This window comes from Nicrophorus vespilloides, unplaced genomic scaffold (assembly GCF_001412225.1).
Source record: "Nicrophorus vespilloides isolate i.1.1-1 unplaced genomic scaffold, Nicve_v1.0, whole genome shotgun sequence".
NCBI lineage: Eukaryota > Metazoa > Arthropoda > Insecta > Coleoptera > Silphidae > Nicrophorus > Nicrophorus vespilloides.
This window is the reverse complement of record NW_017099710.1, coordinates 124,780-140,804: the sequence shown is the minus strand read 5'-3', so window position 1 is coordinate 140,804 and position 16,025 is coordinate 124,780. Positions and strand designations below refer to the sequence as shown.

Sequence of the window (16,025 nt, the reverse complement as noted above, 5' to 3'; positions counted from 1 at the left end):
ATATTTCATGCCGTCTCTAGACCATTTTTCCGTGGTACATTTCATATGAACTTTACAAACCATAAATTCCCGCAACGAAAGCTCCTTAGTTTTATTTTCAGGAGCTTCACATATTAAATTACGTAAAACGAGAGGAAAAAGAAAATAAAATAAAAATAGGGTGGAAGAGAAGAACGGAAACAATCTCTGGAAAGGTCATCCAAGTTACAACCCAATTACGACATGAACATTCAATTGTTCTCCACCCTTCATTGAATATTATATTCGCATCTTATTATAAATCTATTATATAATATAAATACAGTCGATTCCCTTTAATTAGGACACCGGTTAATCGGGATAAATCCTAAAGGACAAAAACAAAACCGACGAAATAATAAAAAAATAGTCCGGGACAATATTCCCTTTAATAGGGACAGTAATAATCAATTTTTTAATACGTATACGTATAGTTTTGACTTGTTTTATTTTATACAATTAAGGAAATAAAATATTAAAAAAAAATATTTGTGCTAGTCCAGATTAAGCGGAATCACCTGTATTATAATATTATATAAAAATAATTCGCATCAATACTAAAGTTTTCAGGAATATAATGCGGATCTTCATATTTCATAGATGATTTTTTTATGGTGTAGTCGGAGGGTCCCTAAAAATAACTTTTACCATTGCCTCAAATTAGATTTCTCTCGAGCGTAAATCAATAAATCATTAAGAATAGCGCGAAGGAAAGAAGAATCCTTTCTACCAAATCTGATTAAGAAAGTTGACTGTCACCACGTAATGCTGCAATAAATCTGGATTGCTTTTAGGTGGCCAAGCAGAATTTGTCGGTATAGTTCACCCTCAATACACCATATAAATTATGAATTATACGCGTGTTTCTGTTGGTGCTTTCATATTATTATTATAATATTCTTTGTAAAGGGTGGGGGAGGAAGTGTCATCTGTCACGGCAATAAATGTCATCGTGTAGTGCGGAAATCTGCCTGGTATTTCGCTGTAAATCATGCCCCATTCAAAATATATTTTTTTTAGATGCTGTGCCTGATACGTTAAAAAATATGTCGTCGTGTCGTGCACGACAAAACTACTTTGCATTTCACAGGAATTTTAAATTTGCTACTATAGAGATAAAAAAAAAAATATGAATTGTGTAGAAAATGACAGATGCATGACAAATGATTTGCTTTTTCGAAATGCGTCGCGTCTTCACGTTGGATGATTCTTTTATTAACGCGTCAAAAATAGATGGGTTTAGTTTTTGGATAAAAGCAAACAAAGAATACGAGAATGATGAATTAAAGAACGCACGTATTATAATCGAGGGGAAGAGTAGTTTCCAAAAATAAATGACAGTGTATTAATTTTCGTGCATGATTTAGCACTAGTGGGATGATTTTAATACTAAAATAGTTGCCACGTGGACGTATAAGTTTTTTTTTTCAAATTTAATGAAAAAATGAAAAAAAAAAATTACAACTCATAAAGGTTGTCCTAAAATTAACGCAACTTTTGAATTTGCTGCCCTTTGTGCAGTAAAGTGTCAAATTGTTTTTTTTTTGGGTTTCCAATACTTTACTGCACAAATAGCGGCAAATTCAAATCTTGCGTTAATTTTGGGACACCCTTTATAATGATTAATTACTTATTATTAAAGTATTAGAAACTTGATTTTTTTTGTATTACGTAATATTTATGAAATTTTAAAATTTTCAGTGAAGTAAATAAAAAAAAATGATGAATAGATAAGTGATTAATTGTAGAGTAAAAGCTTTAATTATTTAATTAAACGTTAATTGCTGTTTCATATCGCCACTACAATAATTATACAAACCACAAAATTGATCTAATTCATGAAATATGCTTAACTGTTGCATATTTAATGAAACGTTTCAGTTTTCATACGTCAATATGAACAACAATTGCTATTTAATAATTCTAATTTAATTAATTACTTTTTCATTTTAAATGTAACATTATTTAATGTTTATTTTTAATGTTCTGTTTATGTTATGTTATAAATTAATATTTTGTATTTTAACGCTTTTTTTTAATAAACAATTGTGTGAATTTAGGTATCGCTGTGTAATTGTAAGGTAAAGTTATGTAATTGTTGCTTCTTGTTGTTGTTAGTAAAAGATCAATACATTCCATGTCCTTTCGGTATCTGTTCGTCCTCTTTTTGTGCGGCTTCCCGTTTCGCTAAAGTAAAACAAAACGTCGACCCCGTTTCTTCCTAACATCGTCGTATCCTTGCACATCGGATCGCTGCTGCCGCATCGTGTCTTGTCCTACTCCACCTCTCGTCCTTCCCCACCAGCCAGCCGGAGGAATTTTAAAGTCCCGACTCTCTTCGTCGCAAGTAATGGGAATTTATTTCGGTAACCGTCCGTTTTACCATGAATATTTGACGGGTCGAATGTATATTTATATTGTTGCGTAATACAATTTACTTTGTCATCCGTCGCGACGATAAATATGTCATCGCTTGAAGACGGAGGTAGGCAAGAGGCATCTGCTTTGGTATTTTGCCGGCAAACTGGCTTCTTCCTCTCGCATCGCCGATAAATCAGATCCTAATCATAGGGCTTCCCTGGTTGCAGACGAGGGGCAGATACGAATGGAAAAAGGAAAAAAAACTGCAAGAAGAAAGGGACGATGAAGGATAAGAAAGAATGCTATTGCATTCGTTTAAGGGATTTAATTACGCAACAGTGTCGAGGCTCTGCATGATGCATAAGTGATGGCAAACAAAAGGAAAAGAGTATTTATATATAAATAAGGGTAGTAAACGCGTTTCTAAATTGATACTAAAACCTATGTTTTACGTTAAAGGCGGAAAATAAAATGCGTCCACCCTCTATATACTCACGTCGTTCAACATAGCACAAGTAATAATAAGTTTACGGTGCAGAAATATTTTAATAATAAAAGCTAAACGTACAAGTGAATAATTCATAAGGAATTCCATATAATTTCGCGTTTGCGACATTAACATAATAGTGTTTGCAAATTTTTGTGGAATAATTTTACGCTCTTTATCGTTCCAACCCATAAGAACATAGAATATACAAAGTATAAAATGCTATACTTTACGCGATACTTGCCAAGTACATCTTCTTAACTTGATGTTGAATTTATCATGTTTCTTATAAATGTGCTTCGGTGCAAATCTTTAGGTCAAGTTTCATAATTGGTCAATACGATTCCACTTTGCTTAGATTTTTACCAGTTTTTGGTTCAACCAAATACAATCATTGATCAATGTAGTTAAACTAAGGTCTTTGAAATATTTTAAGAATTTCATCAGTAATTAGATCAAAACTAGGAGCTAGGATTGTTCTTAATTTATTCATTAACTTCTTTAGGTGCAATTAGTAAAATTTTATCATTCTAATTATTTAAATAGTATTAAATAATATTAGTTTTAAGACTCGCAACGGGTTTTGATAAAGAAAATAAATGAGGATTAATATGTGAAAATTTAGTTTGCGTGATATATAAAGTTAGTTTAAAGTATCGGGTCGCTAAGATGCATGAAAGAATGGTTTCGTTATTTCCATCAAAAAGGATAAATCATATTCTAATCAGTCGTTTCCGCGTAAAACGTCATCTGTCACCGTAATAAATATGTCGGCGCGTGGATTGCATAACGTATTTTCAGCCGTATCAGGTATCTTAGGTTTCCATGTGTATTTTTTTTTCAGCCGCTGTCGCCCTCCCTTCTGGGACTGTGTGCGTTTTCAGTCGAGAGGTGAAAGGAAATATATGATACCTGATACGCCATAAAATATGGTAATAAACGGAATACTAATTGATCTTGCAGATGGCGTCTATGTTAATGCCAAGTGTTTCGTCAAAAAGGGTGACGTTTATTTACATTCTTCGCTCCGGTGGAACTGCAGAGATCGCGAAGTTAGGGTTGCTGCATGCAATTTTCTCGATCACTTTCAACGAGTTTTAACCGACGATGTACTCAAACAAAAGAACTTTCCAACAAGTCTTATGAAAATACCAAAATTTCATTTAATAAGAACTTTACAATTTAATTAGTTTCAGAACTGTTTAAGAACATATTTATAATTGCTCTTCTAATTACAGTTATTTGATTTCTTAAGTGCAACCATGAGATTTTACAGAATTTAGTTAATCGATGTAATTAAAGTTGATCAGTCTCGACTTTTTTTTATTTATTCTCGGGAGACAAGACAACTGTTTAAGACATTCCCGGGAATTCTCGGCACTCGAGAAATTTAAACATTCAGCAAATGAAATCATGGCAAACAAAAATTATATCAGTCAAAGCAGACCCTTGTTATAATTATATTTAAACAAAGATGACAAAAAATATCTAAGATAGTTAATATATTGAAAGATAATTCCCGCGTATCGAGACTACATATTTTTCCAAATTTCCCGGGAATTTGGGAATTCTCGGATCAGCAACCCTATTTTTAATAATTATTTCAATAAATTATATTAATGTAGACATATATATTTTTTAAACTATATAAAAATATTAGAATAGATTTAAAATCTGCTTACATAATATAGAATTTTGGTAGGAGGTGCGCTTCGGAATCTGCAGAAGTTAGGGAATAAATCATCCCGTATATATTTATATCTGAAGTTAATATCCAGAAAACTGTATGATTTTTAACTGGGATTTATGGAAATGTTTGTGGCATACTAAACATGCACGCTTTATGTGTCTGCCATGCAAGTCTCGAATCTCGGAGACTCTATCACATTTCTATATTTATTTATTTTTTCTCCTTCTCAATTTATATATGTGTGTGTGAATGTGTATATATATATATATATATATATAAATCGAAAACTGTATTGGTTTCCATATTCTCCCTTAAAGTATTGACGGGGTTGAAAAAAAAGAAGGGAAGAAGAAGAAAAAAAAATCAAACCAAGAGCCACCCCTCACGACGAGCCTGCCGATGCGAGATAATCCAGCAGCCGCAACTGACAAAGTAATAAAACCACGAACGTCAAGTGGATTCAATGTTGAATTTCATACTATATTAGCTATCCCTCGTATTTTCCTTCCTTTCGTATATATTTTTTTCTCTCTCTCTCTCTACTTCTTCTACCCTTGCAACCGGCGCCGCAAAGCCAAAAGCAAATAGTTTGCGCAAACCGCGCAAAAATAATAATAGTGCTAGTTCTCAAAAATCTGCATATTGCATATCCAACGACAAATACAGATTCAGCGTTTGTTATATCACCACTAACTCCACACACTTTCTTTTTATAGGTATCCAAAATTTACGCAATCAAAGCCGATATTTTGTCTTTTTTTCTTGTTATCAAATTAAACATAATAAATTGCAACAAACTTAACAAAATAGCATATAAAAAATTGAATTGTTACAAAGAACTAATAGAATGTTTATATATTAATTAAAATTAATTTAAAATTTTAGTTTTTCTGTTTATTTATGGATAAAAAAAAATTTTTTTTTTCATTTTGTGTAATTTTAATAATAAATGATATTATTAGTAATTTAATTGAATTCATTAATTCCTATAATTAGATATCTTTATCTGTTGGATAAATAAATTCATTATAATGAATTTGTAATAATATGTGTAAAATTGATATTAATTAATTATTTAACAATTTCACAGAAATAATTGTTTTCAAAATAATGTTTTCATTTTATAACAATTCTACAAAACTAATACTCTACATTTGCTGCATTGAAAATAATTACATTGGATGCAAATTCAACAGTTACATCATATAATCTCACACAAAATAAAAGGTAAATAAATAAACAAAAGTAATACAGATAAAATTTTGCTCTAAAGAAAATACTACAATTCATTAATTTACTATATTTATTTACTAATGTATACAAATTCGAACATAAACTTTTAATATTCGGTAATTGATTATTTACTAAAGTTTTAAATATTAATGAAATTTATATAGAAATAAAGGTCAGAGTCAGAAGTAAAGTGTACGTTTGAAAGAACGTCGTATGTGTTCACTTAGCGTACGATATTTTTTAATGAGCACTGCCTGTTATTTTAAAACCAATTAAGATGCATTCAAATCATTGAAAATGTGAGAACTTTGAATTTGTACAATAGTTATTTATATGATTAATTAATTAATTAATTTAAAAAAAAAATCTAGAAAAATGTGTAAAAATATAGAAAACTAATAGACATAAAATGTTGTGTAAAAGAAAACACTCAGCGTTAACTTAACGTAAATTCTTTTAATGTTAATAATAATACATATATGATTATTTACTAACGTATACAAATTTGAACAATACGGTCAGAGTTCGCTTAACGTACATCCTTTTAATATGTCTTTAAATACTAATTAATTTCATTTTTTAATACGTATGAAATGTATAATAATTGTTGTTATTTGTATTTATTTTAAATTATTGTACATAAATAATAGATTATAAAAAACATACATAATAATTTAATTAATTAAAAAAAAAATAATTGAAAAATGTGTTTGGAATTGCAAGAGAAAATGAGCAGAGCTGCAGTTTTCCAGAAAATACTCTCTATACAGAGGTTTGTTTACAAGTAAACATCTTAATTATTTATGTTGGATGTCGGCGGTCTTCGTGCAATTGACCTTCCGGCGTTAAGATGCTATCCGCAGAATAAAGATTGGTATCTGGACGGATGGATCCGGCGGGAATCTCGTCCAATAAAGAATTGGACGGTTGCCAAAGTTTGATTAAGCGTAGCGCAAATAATAAGACACAATCGCGAAGGAATCTAAGTAATATTGAAGCGAAGCCGGAAAATTACTGTGCGAACAGTCGAAATCCCCACAAAAAAATAAATATATATATAATTCAATTGTTTCTTCCTCACAGAATCCCAACTGCATATTGATTGGATTTGTACCAGAAAATTAACATTGCGACACATTGGTAATATGATGAGGGAAAGTAAGATTTTTTTTTGTAAATTGAAAATGCATTTTTCGAATCCGAATTCAATGTTACATACATAATTTTTCAGGCGTTGAATATTGTTTCTTTCATTTATAATAGCGTAAAATCGTAATAATGGTTTATAGTTGATAGGTCATAGTTCATATCTATAACATGTGCAAAATGAAAAGAAATAAAGGAAATGTACGATTTAATAAAAATTGTGTATATACATTAGTCGTAAATTAATTTCTGAATGAAATGTCGATCCCAACTGCATATTGATTAGATTTGTACTAGAAAATTAACAATGCGCTACATTGTTAATATGATGAGGGAAAGTAAGATTTTTTTTTTAAATTGAAAATGCATTTTACGAATCCGAATTCAATGTTACTTATATAATTTTTCAAGCGTTCAATATTGTTTCTTTCGGTTATAATAGCGTAAAATCGTAATAATGGTTTATAGTTCATATCTATAACATGTTCAAAATGAAAAGAAATAAAGGAAATGTACGATTTAATAAAAAGTTTGTATAAACATTAGTCGTAAATTAATTTCTGAATGAAATTTCGATCCCAACTGCATATTGATTAGATTTGTACAAGAAAATTAACATTGCGACACATTGGTAATATGATGAGGTAAAGTAAGATTTTTTTTTGTAAATTGAAAATGCATTTTTCGAATCCGAATTCAATGTTACATATATAATTTTTCAGACGTTCAATATTGTTTCTTTCAGTTATAATAACGTAAAATCGTAATAATGGTTTATAGTTCATAGGTCATAGTTCATATCTATAACATGTGCAAAATGAAAAGAAATAAAGGAAATGTACGATTTAATAAAAAGTTTGTATAAACATTAGTCGTAAATTAATTTCTGAATGAAAAGTCGATCCCAACTGTATATTCATTAGATTTGTACTAGAAAATTAACATTGCGCCACATTGGTAATATGATGAGGGAAAGTAATTTTTTTTATTTTGTAAATTGAAAATGCATTTTTAGAATCCGAATTCAATGTTACATATATAATTTTTCATGCATTCAATATTGTTTGTTTCAGTTATGATGGCGTAAAACCGAACTGTTTATTTGAAACGCGAAATTCGTAATAATGGTTCATAGACGTATCTATAACATGTGGAAAATGAAAACAAATAAAGGAAATGCACGATTTAATAAACAGTTTGTATAAACATTACGCGTAAATTAATTTCGGAATGAAATGTAGAATTTTTTGTATACTATTGAAAGTATTACGTTATAAAAAAAGAAACATGACAAAATAAATTTACAGGAATCAATTTTATATAATATTAATTACGATTATTATTAACTACATAAAACTAGTGTTAAATGAGTAAATCAATACTACATATATTACTTAATTTCTATTTAATGAAACGTGGGTGACAGCATCCAATTGTTTAACTTTTATATACAAATCACATCATTTAATAAAAATTTGTATAATTCGTACAATATTTAAAATTAAAAACAAACTATTTACGTAAACTACAAAGTTCAAAGTAACTTTTTTTACACGATTTTTCATGTCATTTTTAATAACACGGTATTTACTAAAAGAGAAATCTTATATAATATTGGATTAATCATGTGGTATTATTTGTAAATTCGTTTGATCAGGAAACTTGTGAAATGTAATAGTTGAAATATTAATTAGGATTAAGATATTCCGACAATATTACGTAATTAACGCTTCATAGAAGTTAACTATGGAGTGTTAATTAGTACTTTGTAATAGAAACATGTGTGGTATTGGATTGCATATGTATGTGTAACGAATTAATTGAATGAAGAAGTAATGAATGAATGGAACGTAAGATTACATGGCAACAAATTTAAGTTGGACTTCGGAAGTACAGTCGATTCCGCTCAATCGTGACACATCGAGACTAGTATCCGAAGTTCCATTTGTTATATTGTCCCTAATAAGCGGCTTTACCGATTATCCGGTGTCCTGATTAAGCGAAATTGACTGTAATTTAAAGATTCGAAGATTACTGAAGTATTTTAATCTAAACAACTTTATTGCAGAAAGCATTATTGTACTCTTTTATCCGAAAGGATACTGCAGCCAAAATCCTCATCTGTGGACTAGTTTCAATTAAACGTAAGCGCAATTCATATCGGATGGCAAACAGCAGCGTCTGAGTAAAGCAGTTGAACAACAAAGAACTAATTGAACTTAGACCTGCTCTCGCCTGTCAAAGCAACGTGCCGTACCGAGCAAACAGTTCTTGCTCGACCAAAATAAAACTCGCTGCGAATTAATATTGAATCGCCGGTCGCGGGGGCGGCTTAATTCCATTCCGTCTTCCTATTATCTTCCACGTCGTTTCCTTCCTTTCATTACTCGTTATTATATAAAAAATCTTTTTAAAAAATATATTCTACAAAGAATTTCATGTTTTCCTTTCATTAAATTATAAAGGTTATAGGTGTTTTTTTTTGTCATTTATAAAAAGAAGGTAACAATTTGTGATGAAACTGCAAAAAAAATATTATAATTTCCGCATTAGCAAACAATGAAAATTTCTAGAAACAAGTACAGATATACCTTGTATATTACGGACAATTGCTTCCGCTAATATCGCGGACTGTTTCAAACCGGACTGATCGAGGAATTAAATAAAATAGAAACAAAAGAGATTTGACGTCAAAGGAAAAAAAAACGACATTTTATGAATCTTTTGTACTAAAATGATTTTTTTTTTAGACATTAGTAGATTAATACAGAAATTGTAATAAAATAAGAAATTAATCTAAAAACTTGTATATGAAATTTTCAATAAGTAATTAAAAACAATTGATTGACATATAAATACGACAAATTTATGGAACATATTTTTACAAATTTGTTCATTCACATATAAATACTCTAGTTAATTGTAAGGACACAAATACAGAACCTAGGCATAATTTTTGAGATTTTTGAAAATGTTTTTCTAGGAAATTTAAAGATTCACTTGCGTATTGTTACTGAGTAAATACAATATTCCACTTGTACTATCTCCAATGGAAATGCCGAATTAATAACCAAGTACTAATTGTAAGTTGGTAATTTATGGGCGTCGGGCGTAATAGGTGAGGATTAAAACTGTTTCAGGAAGTACCGGTGTGCCGGGGCGTTTCTGCGGAATCCTCCTGGGTTTCCAGATAAATCCCGGTCTTGACACCTATGCGACACTTGTCCAAACCTCTCGCCGTTCGCACAAACAAACACACGGCCAATCCGGTTCCCAAATTTCGTGTATGTTAAGTTCGCCTGTGCGTTTACATTATCCTTTATGATACATATGCATGATACAATACGTATCATATGTATATATGTATCCTATTTATATATATATATAAATATTTCTGTTGCTTTCCGCCGTCAGTTCGGGGAGGCGCAAAGAAATTTGAAACAATGGTGTGTTGAGGGTTCTGTGCTGGAGGATGGATGGATGGAAGCTCTGCAACTTTAATATATTAAAGTTACCGTTTGGGCGCATGCAGTGAAAATGCGTGGGCGCTGGTGTGAGGGACTCATTAATATTACTTTATCTTTGTATATACAGTGACAGCCGTGTATGCTTGATTCCAGTTGGATTTATAGGAGTCCGTGCGATATTTCACTATTGTCCTTTCAAGCTACTTAAAGCAAACAAAGGAAGTTGTTACAATAAAATTTAAAAAAAAACACGAACTGAAAAACCTTTTGGAAAACTGAACTTTTCGGGCCGTCGGGAAGATTTTTCTTTGTACCGTCGCGGGGGTTCCCCGCGGCAGCAAGTGGATAGAACAACACTTCGGTCTTTAAATACTGTGTTTTGTCTTCTATTATTAGGGCCTGCGGCGAAGGAAAAGGTGTAGGGGAAAACAAATGGAAGAGCCGCTTTATAAATATCAACGTTATTAAGAAGCATCATTAGTGGAGAGGTTTCGGAAACATCGGGCGGCGCGTGACATTTACATATTGGAACACGCGGCACCGTTTAGGAGAAGCTTCGAGCTTTCCGATCGACTAATTAACTATATCCAACAACTTAATTGTTGCGCAAAGTTTCGTAAGCGTATAAGTTAAAAAAAAATATATATATATAATGTGAGAAAATGACTTACTGAAGGTGTCTGGTCCTTCAGGATGAGCTTCGCTCGGTAGAAAAAAAAACACTGAGAAACGCACGTGGAAATTCGCGGTATTCCGAAGTTTTCGTCGTGGTTGTCGGGACGCGTTTGCACGAAGGGTTGGCGCGTTCACTCTGTCAGACTGTTGTCGGACGACTGAGGCGAGCGTCGGAACGCCGCGCCGTCGACGACGTATAACGGGACGGAGCGCGCCGCCGCTTCAAATGCGTAAGGCGGCCGAACAACCCCCCGCGCTCGTAGCACAACACAACGCGCCCGTCTGTTTAGACAAGCACAAGAAGCATATTATAATACCCTACACTGCGTATTCTCATATAGATTATGTGTCTCAGTACAGCCTCATTAACCTGCACTTACCGTGCACAAATCCACAGCCCTATTAACGAATCCCTTTGTCTATACTCGGACCAACACAATAAACAAATTTCATTTATTTTGACTTTAGTCATCATCGATAAGACAAAAATTAAAGAATTTAACAAAATAATATATAAAAATAATTTTCAACTTTTGAAAATAAATTGTAAAGTTTAACTTTCTTCCAATTGACAGATTCTATTTAAAAATAAATGAGTGGTCCAAAATTAGGCAACTATGACAAATAATTGAAAATACTAACCTAAATACTAATCAGATTTCTAGTAAACTAATTAATTACATATTTTTTTTAAAATTTACAATGATAAATTATATCACATTACCTTAACAAATTCTTTATCGATTTAATGAAGTATTATATAATAATCAAGAAAAGACAAGCGAAATAATTAATACATATAATTTTTTTGATTTTCTTTATAAAACAAACAGAATATTAAATTTGTTTTAATTGAGCAAAACAAAACTGAAATTAAATTCAACTTGCTAATTTATACATATATAATAAATCATATTAGTTACAATATGTGAAACATTAAATAATATTAAGGATTTCTCTGAAATCCAGGCAAAACTGCATCAAAAACTTTTAATTGAAATATTCGTACTGTAAATGCACAATTATTTAAAATTGTATTTATACCGGAACAAAATTTTATTAGGGGATGAATATGTACAATAAACACATACATTTAAAATGTATCATTCAATTTCAGAAAATATTTTAAACTAATTATTTATTTTATTTAAACATTTTTATTAGCCCCAATTTGAATTTATACAAATAATATTGTTTCTTTCGAATGTCAATGTATGTATTGATCTGTATAACACGGTTTTGAATAACACGTAACGAATTATAACACAACCGTGTTATAATTCGTTACCTATTGATTCCGTGTTATTCAGAACCGTGTTATACAAATCCATAGATAATAGCGATATAGAATAGAAAATGAGTTACGAATAATTTATTATACGATCTTTTCAAATTTTCATTTCCTAAATTTATTTACAATCAATTACTATTCAATCTATATTTATTTTAATCTAATAGTACGGCTTCATTCAGTGCGGATTCACATTTTTATCTGATCGTTTTGATTATCTATAAAGTCAAGCTTATTTTAAATTCCCGATTAGTCCGGTTTCAAACAGTGCGGGATATTAAAAACAATTTTAACAAAAATACAACGCGTAATTCGCGTAGTATTTAATATGACTTCATTTAACGCTGTTTCGCAACTTAAACAACGTTAAACGAAGTCTTACTACACATTCATTTCATATTTGCTAATAAAATCATACAAAAGTTTTAGAAGCTCTGCACTAATTAAGCTGGTATTTCAATATAGGAACGTATTTCGTAGTAGTAGTAACTCCGAATGTTTTAAATGTTATTGCGAAGTGATACAAAGTTAACAACTTAGTTACCAAAAACTTTTAATTGTGATAATCTTCTATGCTTTACTTTCATAAGTGTATATATAGTACTGCCGTTACGTTTTTCATTGTTTTGCGAGTGCGAAACACTTTCGCAGCTCTGTAATAATTATCATTAACATCCTTATCCCAGGTAAACTCATTTATTTTTATGTCCTCCACAAAAATCATTATTTCATTCAACTTCCTAACTTTCATACATATAGACATACCTTCGTTTCACTTAAAATGAAACAAACAAAACAAATTTATATATGCACAAATATCATTAATTATGACATATTATTTTTTGTTAATTAATTTATATAGTTTTTTCGATATTTAGACTTCTTTTATTACATAACTATCAGTAAAATGAAACATTTTATCAGTCAGAAAATACTGAATAAATTCTATATAATATATTTCCTTTATTTATTTTATACTTATTGCCTGCAATTATTTCTGTATTTTTTTAATTGATACAATTATTTTTTAAAGATATATTATGTAAAAAAAATCAATAGAAAAATCATAGAGTGATTTGAAATCTATATTTTGTACAGGAAATGGTGAACTTGAAGTTGCGTTGCTTTTGTCAAATTAATAGACACATATCGACACCTGTCAGGTAAAAAGACTTCGACCTTCGTGCGGCTTACGTCCTTCCACCCGGATCGCATTAAAAGTGGTGGTTACAACACCCTAAAAACACCTACTAAGGGATTTTGGCTTTATTCGAGGGTTACTACCTTTTAGTCGAGGGCGTAACATACAACCGCACGCTAGGACTGTAAACATCACCTTTTATTGCGAATAGTTAAAATTCTTACTCTTATTACCTTTTAAAAACTATGTTCGTATGCCATTGTTCATTACTTCCGCTCACATATATTTTTATATTGCCTGCGATTATTGCGCATCTCTTTTGTGTCCTAATAATCACCCCTGTTATACTCTTATTATCGTGTTTATACTATTATATTGACTTCCTAAGAAGTCGGAACAAACTTGGAAACGGCTTATCGTTGCGTGTAGTAGTTCTAAATGATTTAACTTCTCGTATTATTAACACATAATATTACATAATTATACAATTTTAACTTCAATATTTCTTACTGTCGTTTTGTAATAAATCAAATAATTGAACATTTATTTATTTTATTTTGACATATGTCATTTTTTTAAACCATTATTTGAAGAAACTTCAATGTTGGTTGAAATCGTTTTGTAGATATTTCTCTTTACAATTTTGGAAATACACAAAATAATTGCACATTTTTGTTGACATATGTCTATTTTGTAATACGATTTCAGTAAAGAAGATTTATTTATTTTTAGTCAATTTTTCAAATGTCATCTGTCCAATTGGTTGAATTTGTCAATTATCTTGATTAAAGTAAATTTATTAATTAAATAATTGTATAAACAAATTTATTTTTGTTGAAAAAATGTGGCATCAAGCATCAAAGACACAAATCATAAAAACAATCACTAGGTTCTTTAATTAATATTTTTGTTTGTTTTCATTGTCCTTTTGTACAATGGTATGTTATAGTTATGGTATAGTATAGTAAATATAACATTCGTGAATTGATGAAAAAGACAACAAACAACGTTTCAAACAACAAGAGAACGACAGGAACGGGAAATTTGCAATCCGTTAATTAACGCGAATAATAAACTAATGAAGTTTACCCACCGCCGGTTTTTGTGTTCCCTCTGTTATTTTTTTTCGTCTATCCAACATTTATTTTTGCCATGTTCGTTTGGTTTTTGGTAAAATCCTCTCTCTCTCACTCTTGTCCACTATTTATATTTTTCGCTTTGGTTTATTGCGCCGTCCCCTGTGATGAAAATCACAAACCGAATTGAAAAACAATCCCGCTTATATTCATCTATTCGCATTCGATATGCGAATAATAATAAAACAAACATGTTTGTTGAGCGCACAAAATAATAATATTAATAATTCGAACCCCCCCAACGGTGGTCGGACTCTGCTCAACCATATGCGTTTGTGTATGTTTGTCTGTATATTTACGCATGTTTGTGCATATACGTATATGTACGTGTTATGTGTGTGTTCGTGTCGCCGCGTCCTAATTGGAAATTCAAAAAAAATTCAAATTATCTGAATATTTCCACCCACCAATTTTATATAACGAAATTCCCTCTAAAAAAATATACAGATATACATATTTATCTATATATGTGTGCATATACCATGTGACCACTAAAAAATATCTTTGTAAAATTTAAAATTACTAGAAAAAATATTGTGAAAATACTCCCATAGTTATTGTGCTTTCAAGATCATTACTGAATCTTTTCATTTTTAATTATTCAGTATTATTTATACGTACTTTTATGCTCCATATTGTAATTGAATCAATGACGAATCCATAGTTGCATACACGATTTTAGAAAATAGATTTTTATTTATTTTAGAAAAAAAAAATTATGGGATTATTTTTTTTCTTCAATTTTAAACAAATCCAACACTGGACCATTTGTTTGTTTATGTTATATGGCAAGTTATTAAACATGAACATATTTTTTTTCTATTATATCTTGATGTAAAACATTACAACTATAACCTTAATATGAATTGTCTCAAGGTCATAAAAACATGTGTTTTCAATATCCTTATGTTATTTTTACATTTCTGAAATCTCTATGTATAAAATCTAGGATTTATAAAAATAAAATCAGAAGATTTTCAATATTTTTTTACATCAATTTTGTACAATAAAAAAAAATCACTAACAATTCTGTTTTACCGAAATATTTAAGGGTAGTTACACCCTGTATATACATTTATAACGATCATCCATCCCTGTATTCAGAATTCATGATATCTGATTATTTATTTATTTAGCTTTGCTCTGGCGCGTATATTTTTTTTTATCCTGCATTTTCATTTTATTGCAATTATTATTTGTCCGACGACAAATTTGCATGTTTATTGTGCGAAACCAAAAGCGTGTAAACCAAAAAAAAACGAAAATATTCACATAATCAAATAAAATCGCAACGACGACAAGTGAGAAAACAAACGATAAAAAAAACGAAGAGAAGACCAATATTAAAACAAAAAATCAAAATATCGGTCGGTCGAAATG

At 30.3% G+C, this 16,025-nt stretch overlaps 1 protein-coding gene across 1 annotated transcript in view; it reads right to left on the bottom strand.

The window, feature by feature from the left end:
* Positions 1-11,257, bottom strand: part of LOC108565338 (chondroadherin-like) — a 107,012-nt gene extending 95,755 nt beyond the window's left edge. Inside the window, exon 1 of the mRNA XM_017924761.1 lies at positions 11,074-11,257. The gene's annotated coding sequence lies outside the window, so the exon portion shown is untranslated. The remainder of the gene's footprint in view (positions 1-11,073) is intronic.
* Between the last annotated feature and the right edge of the window lie 4,768 nt (positions 11,258-16,025).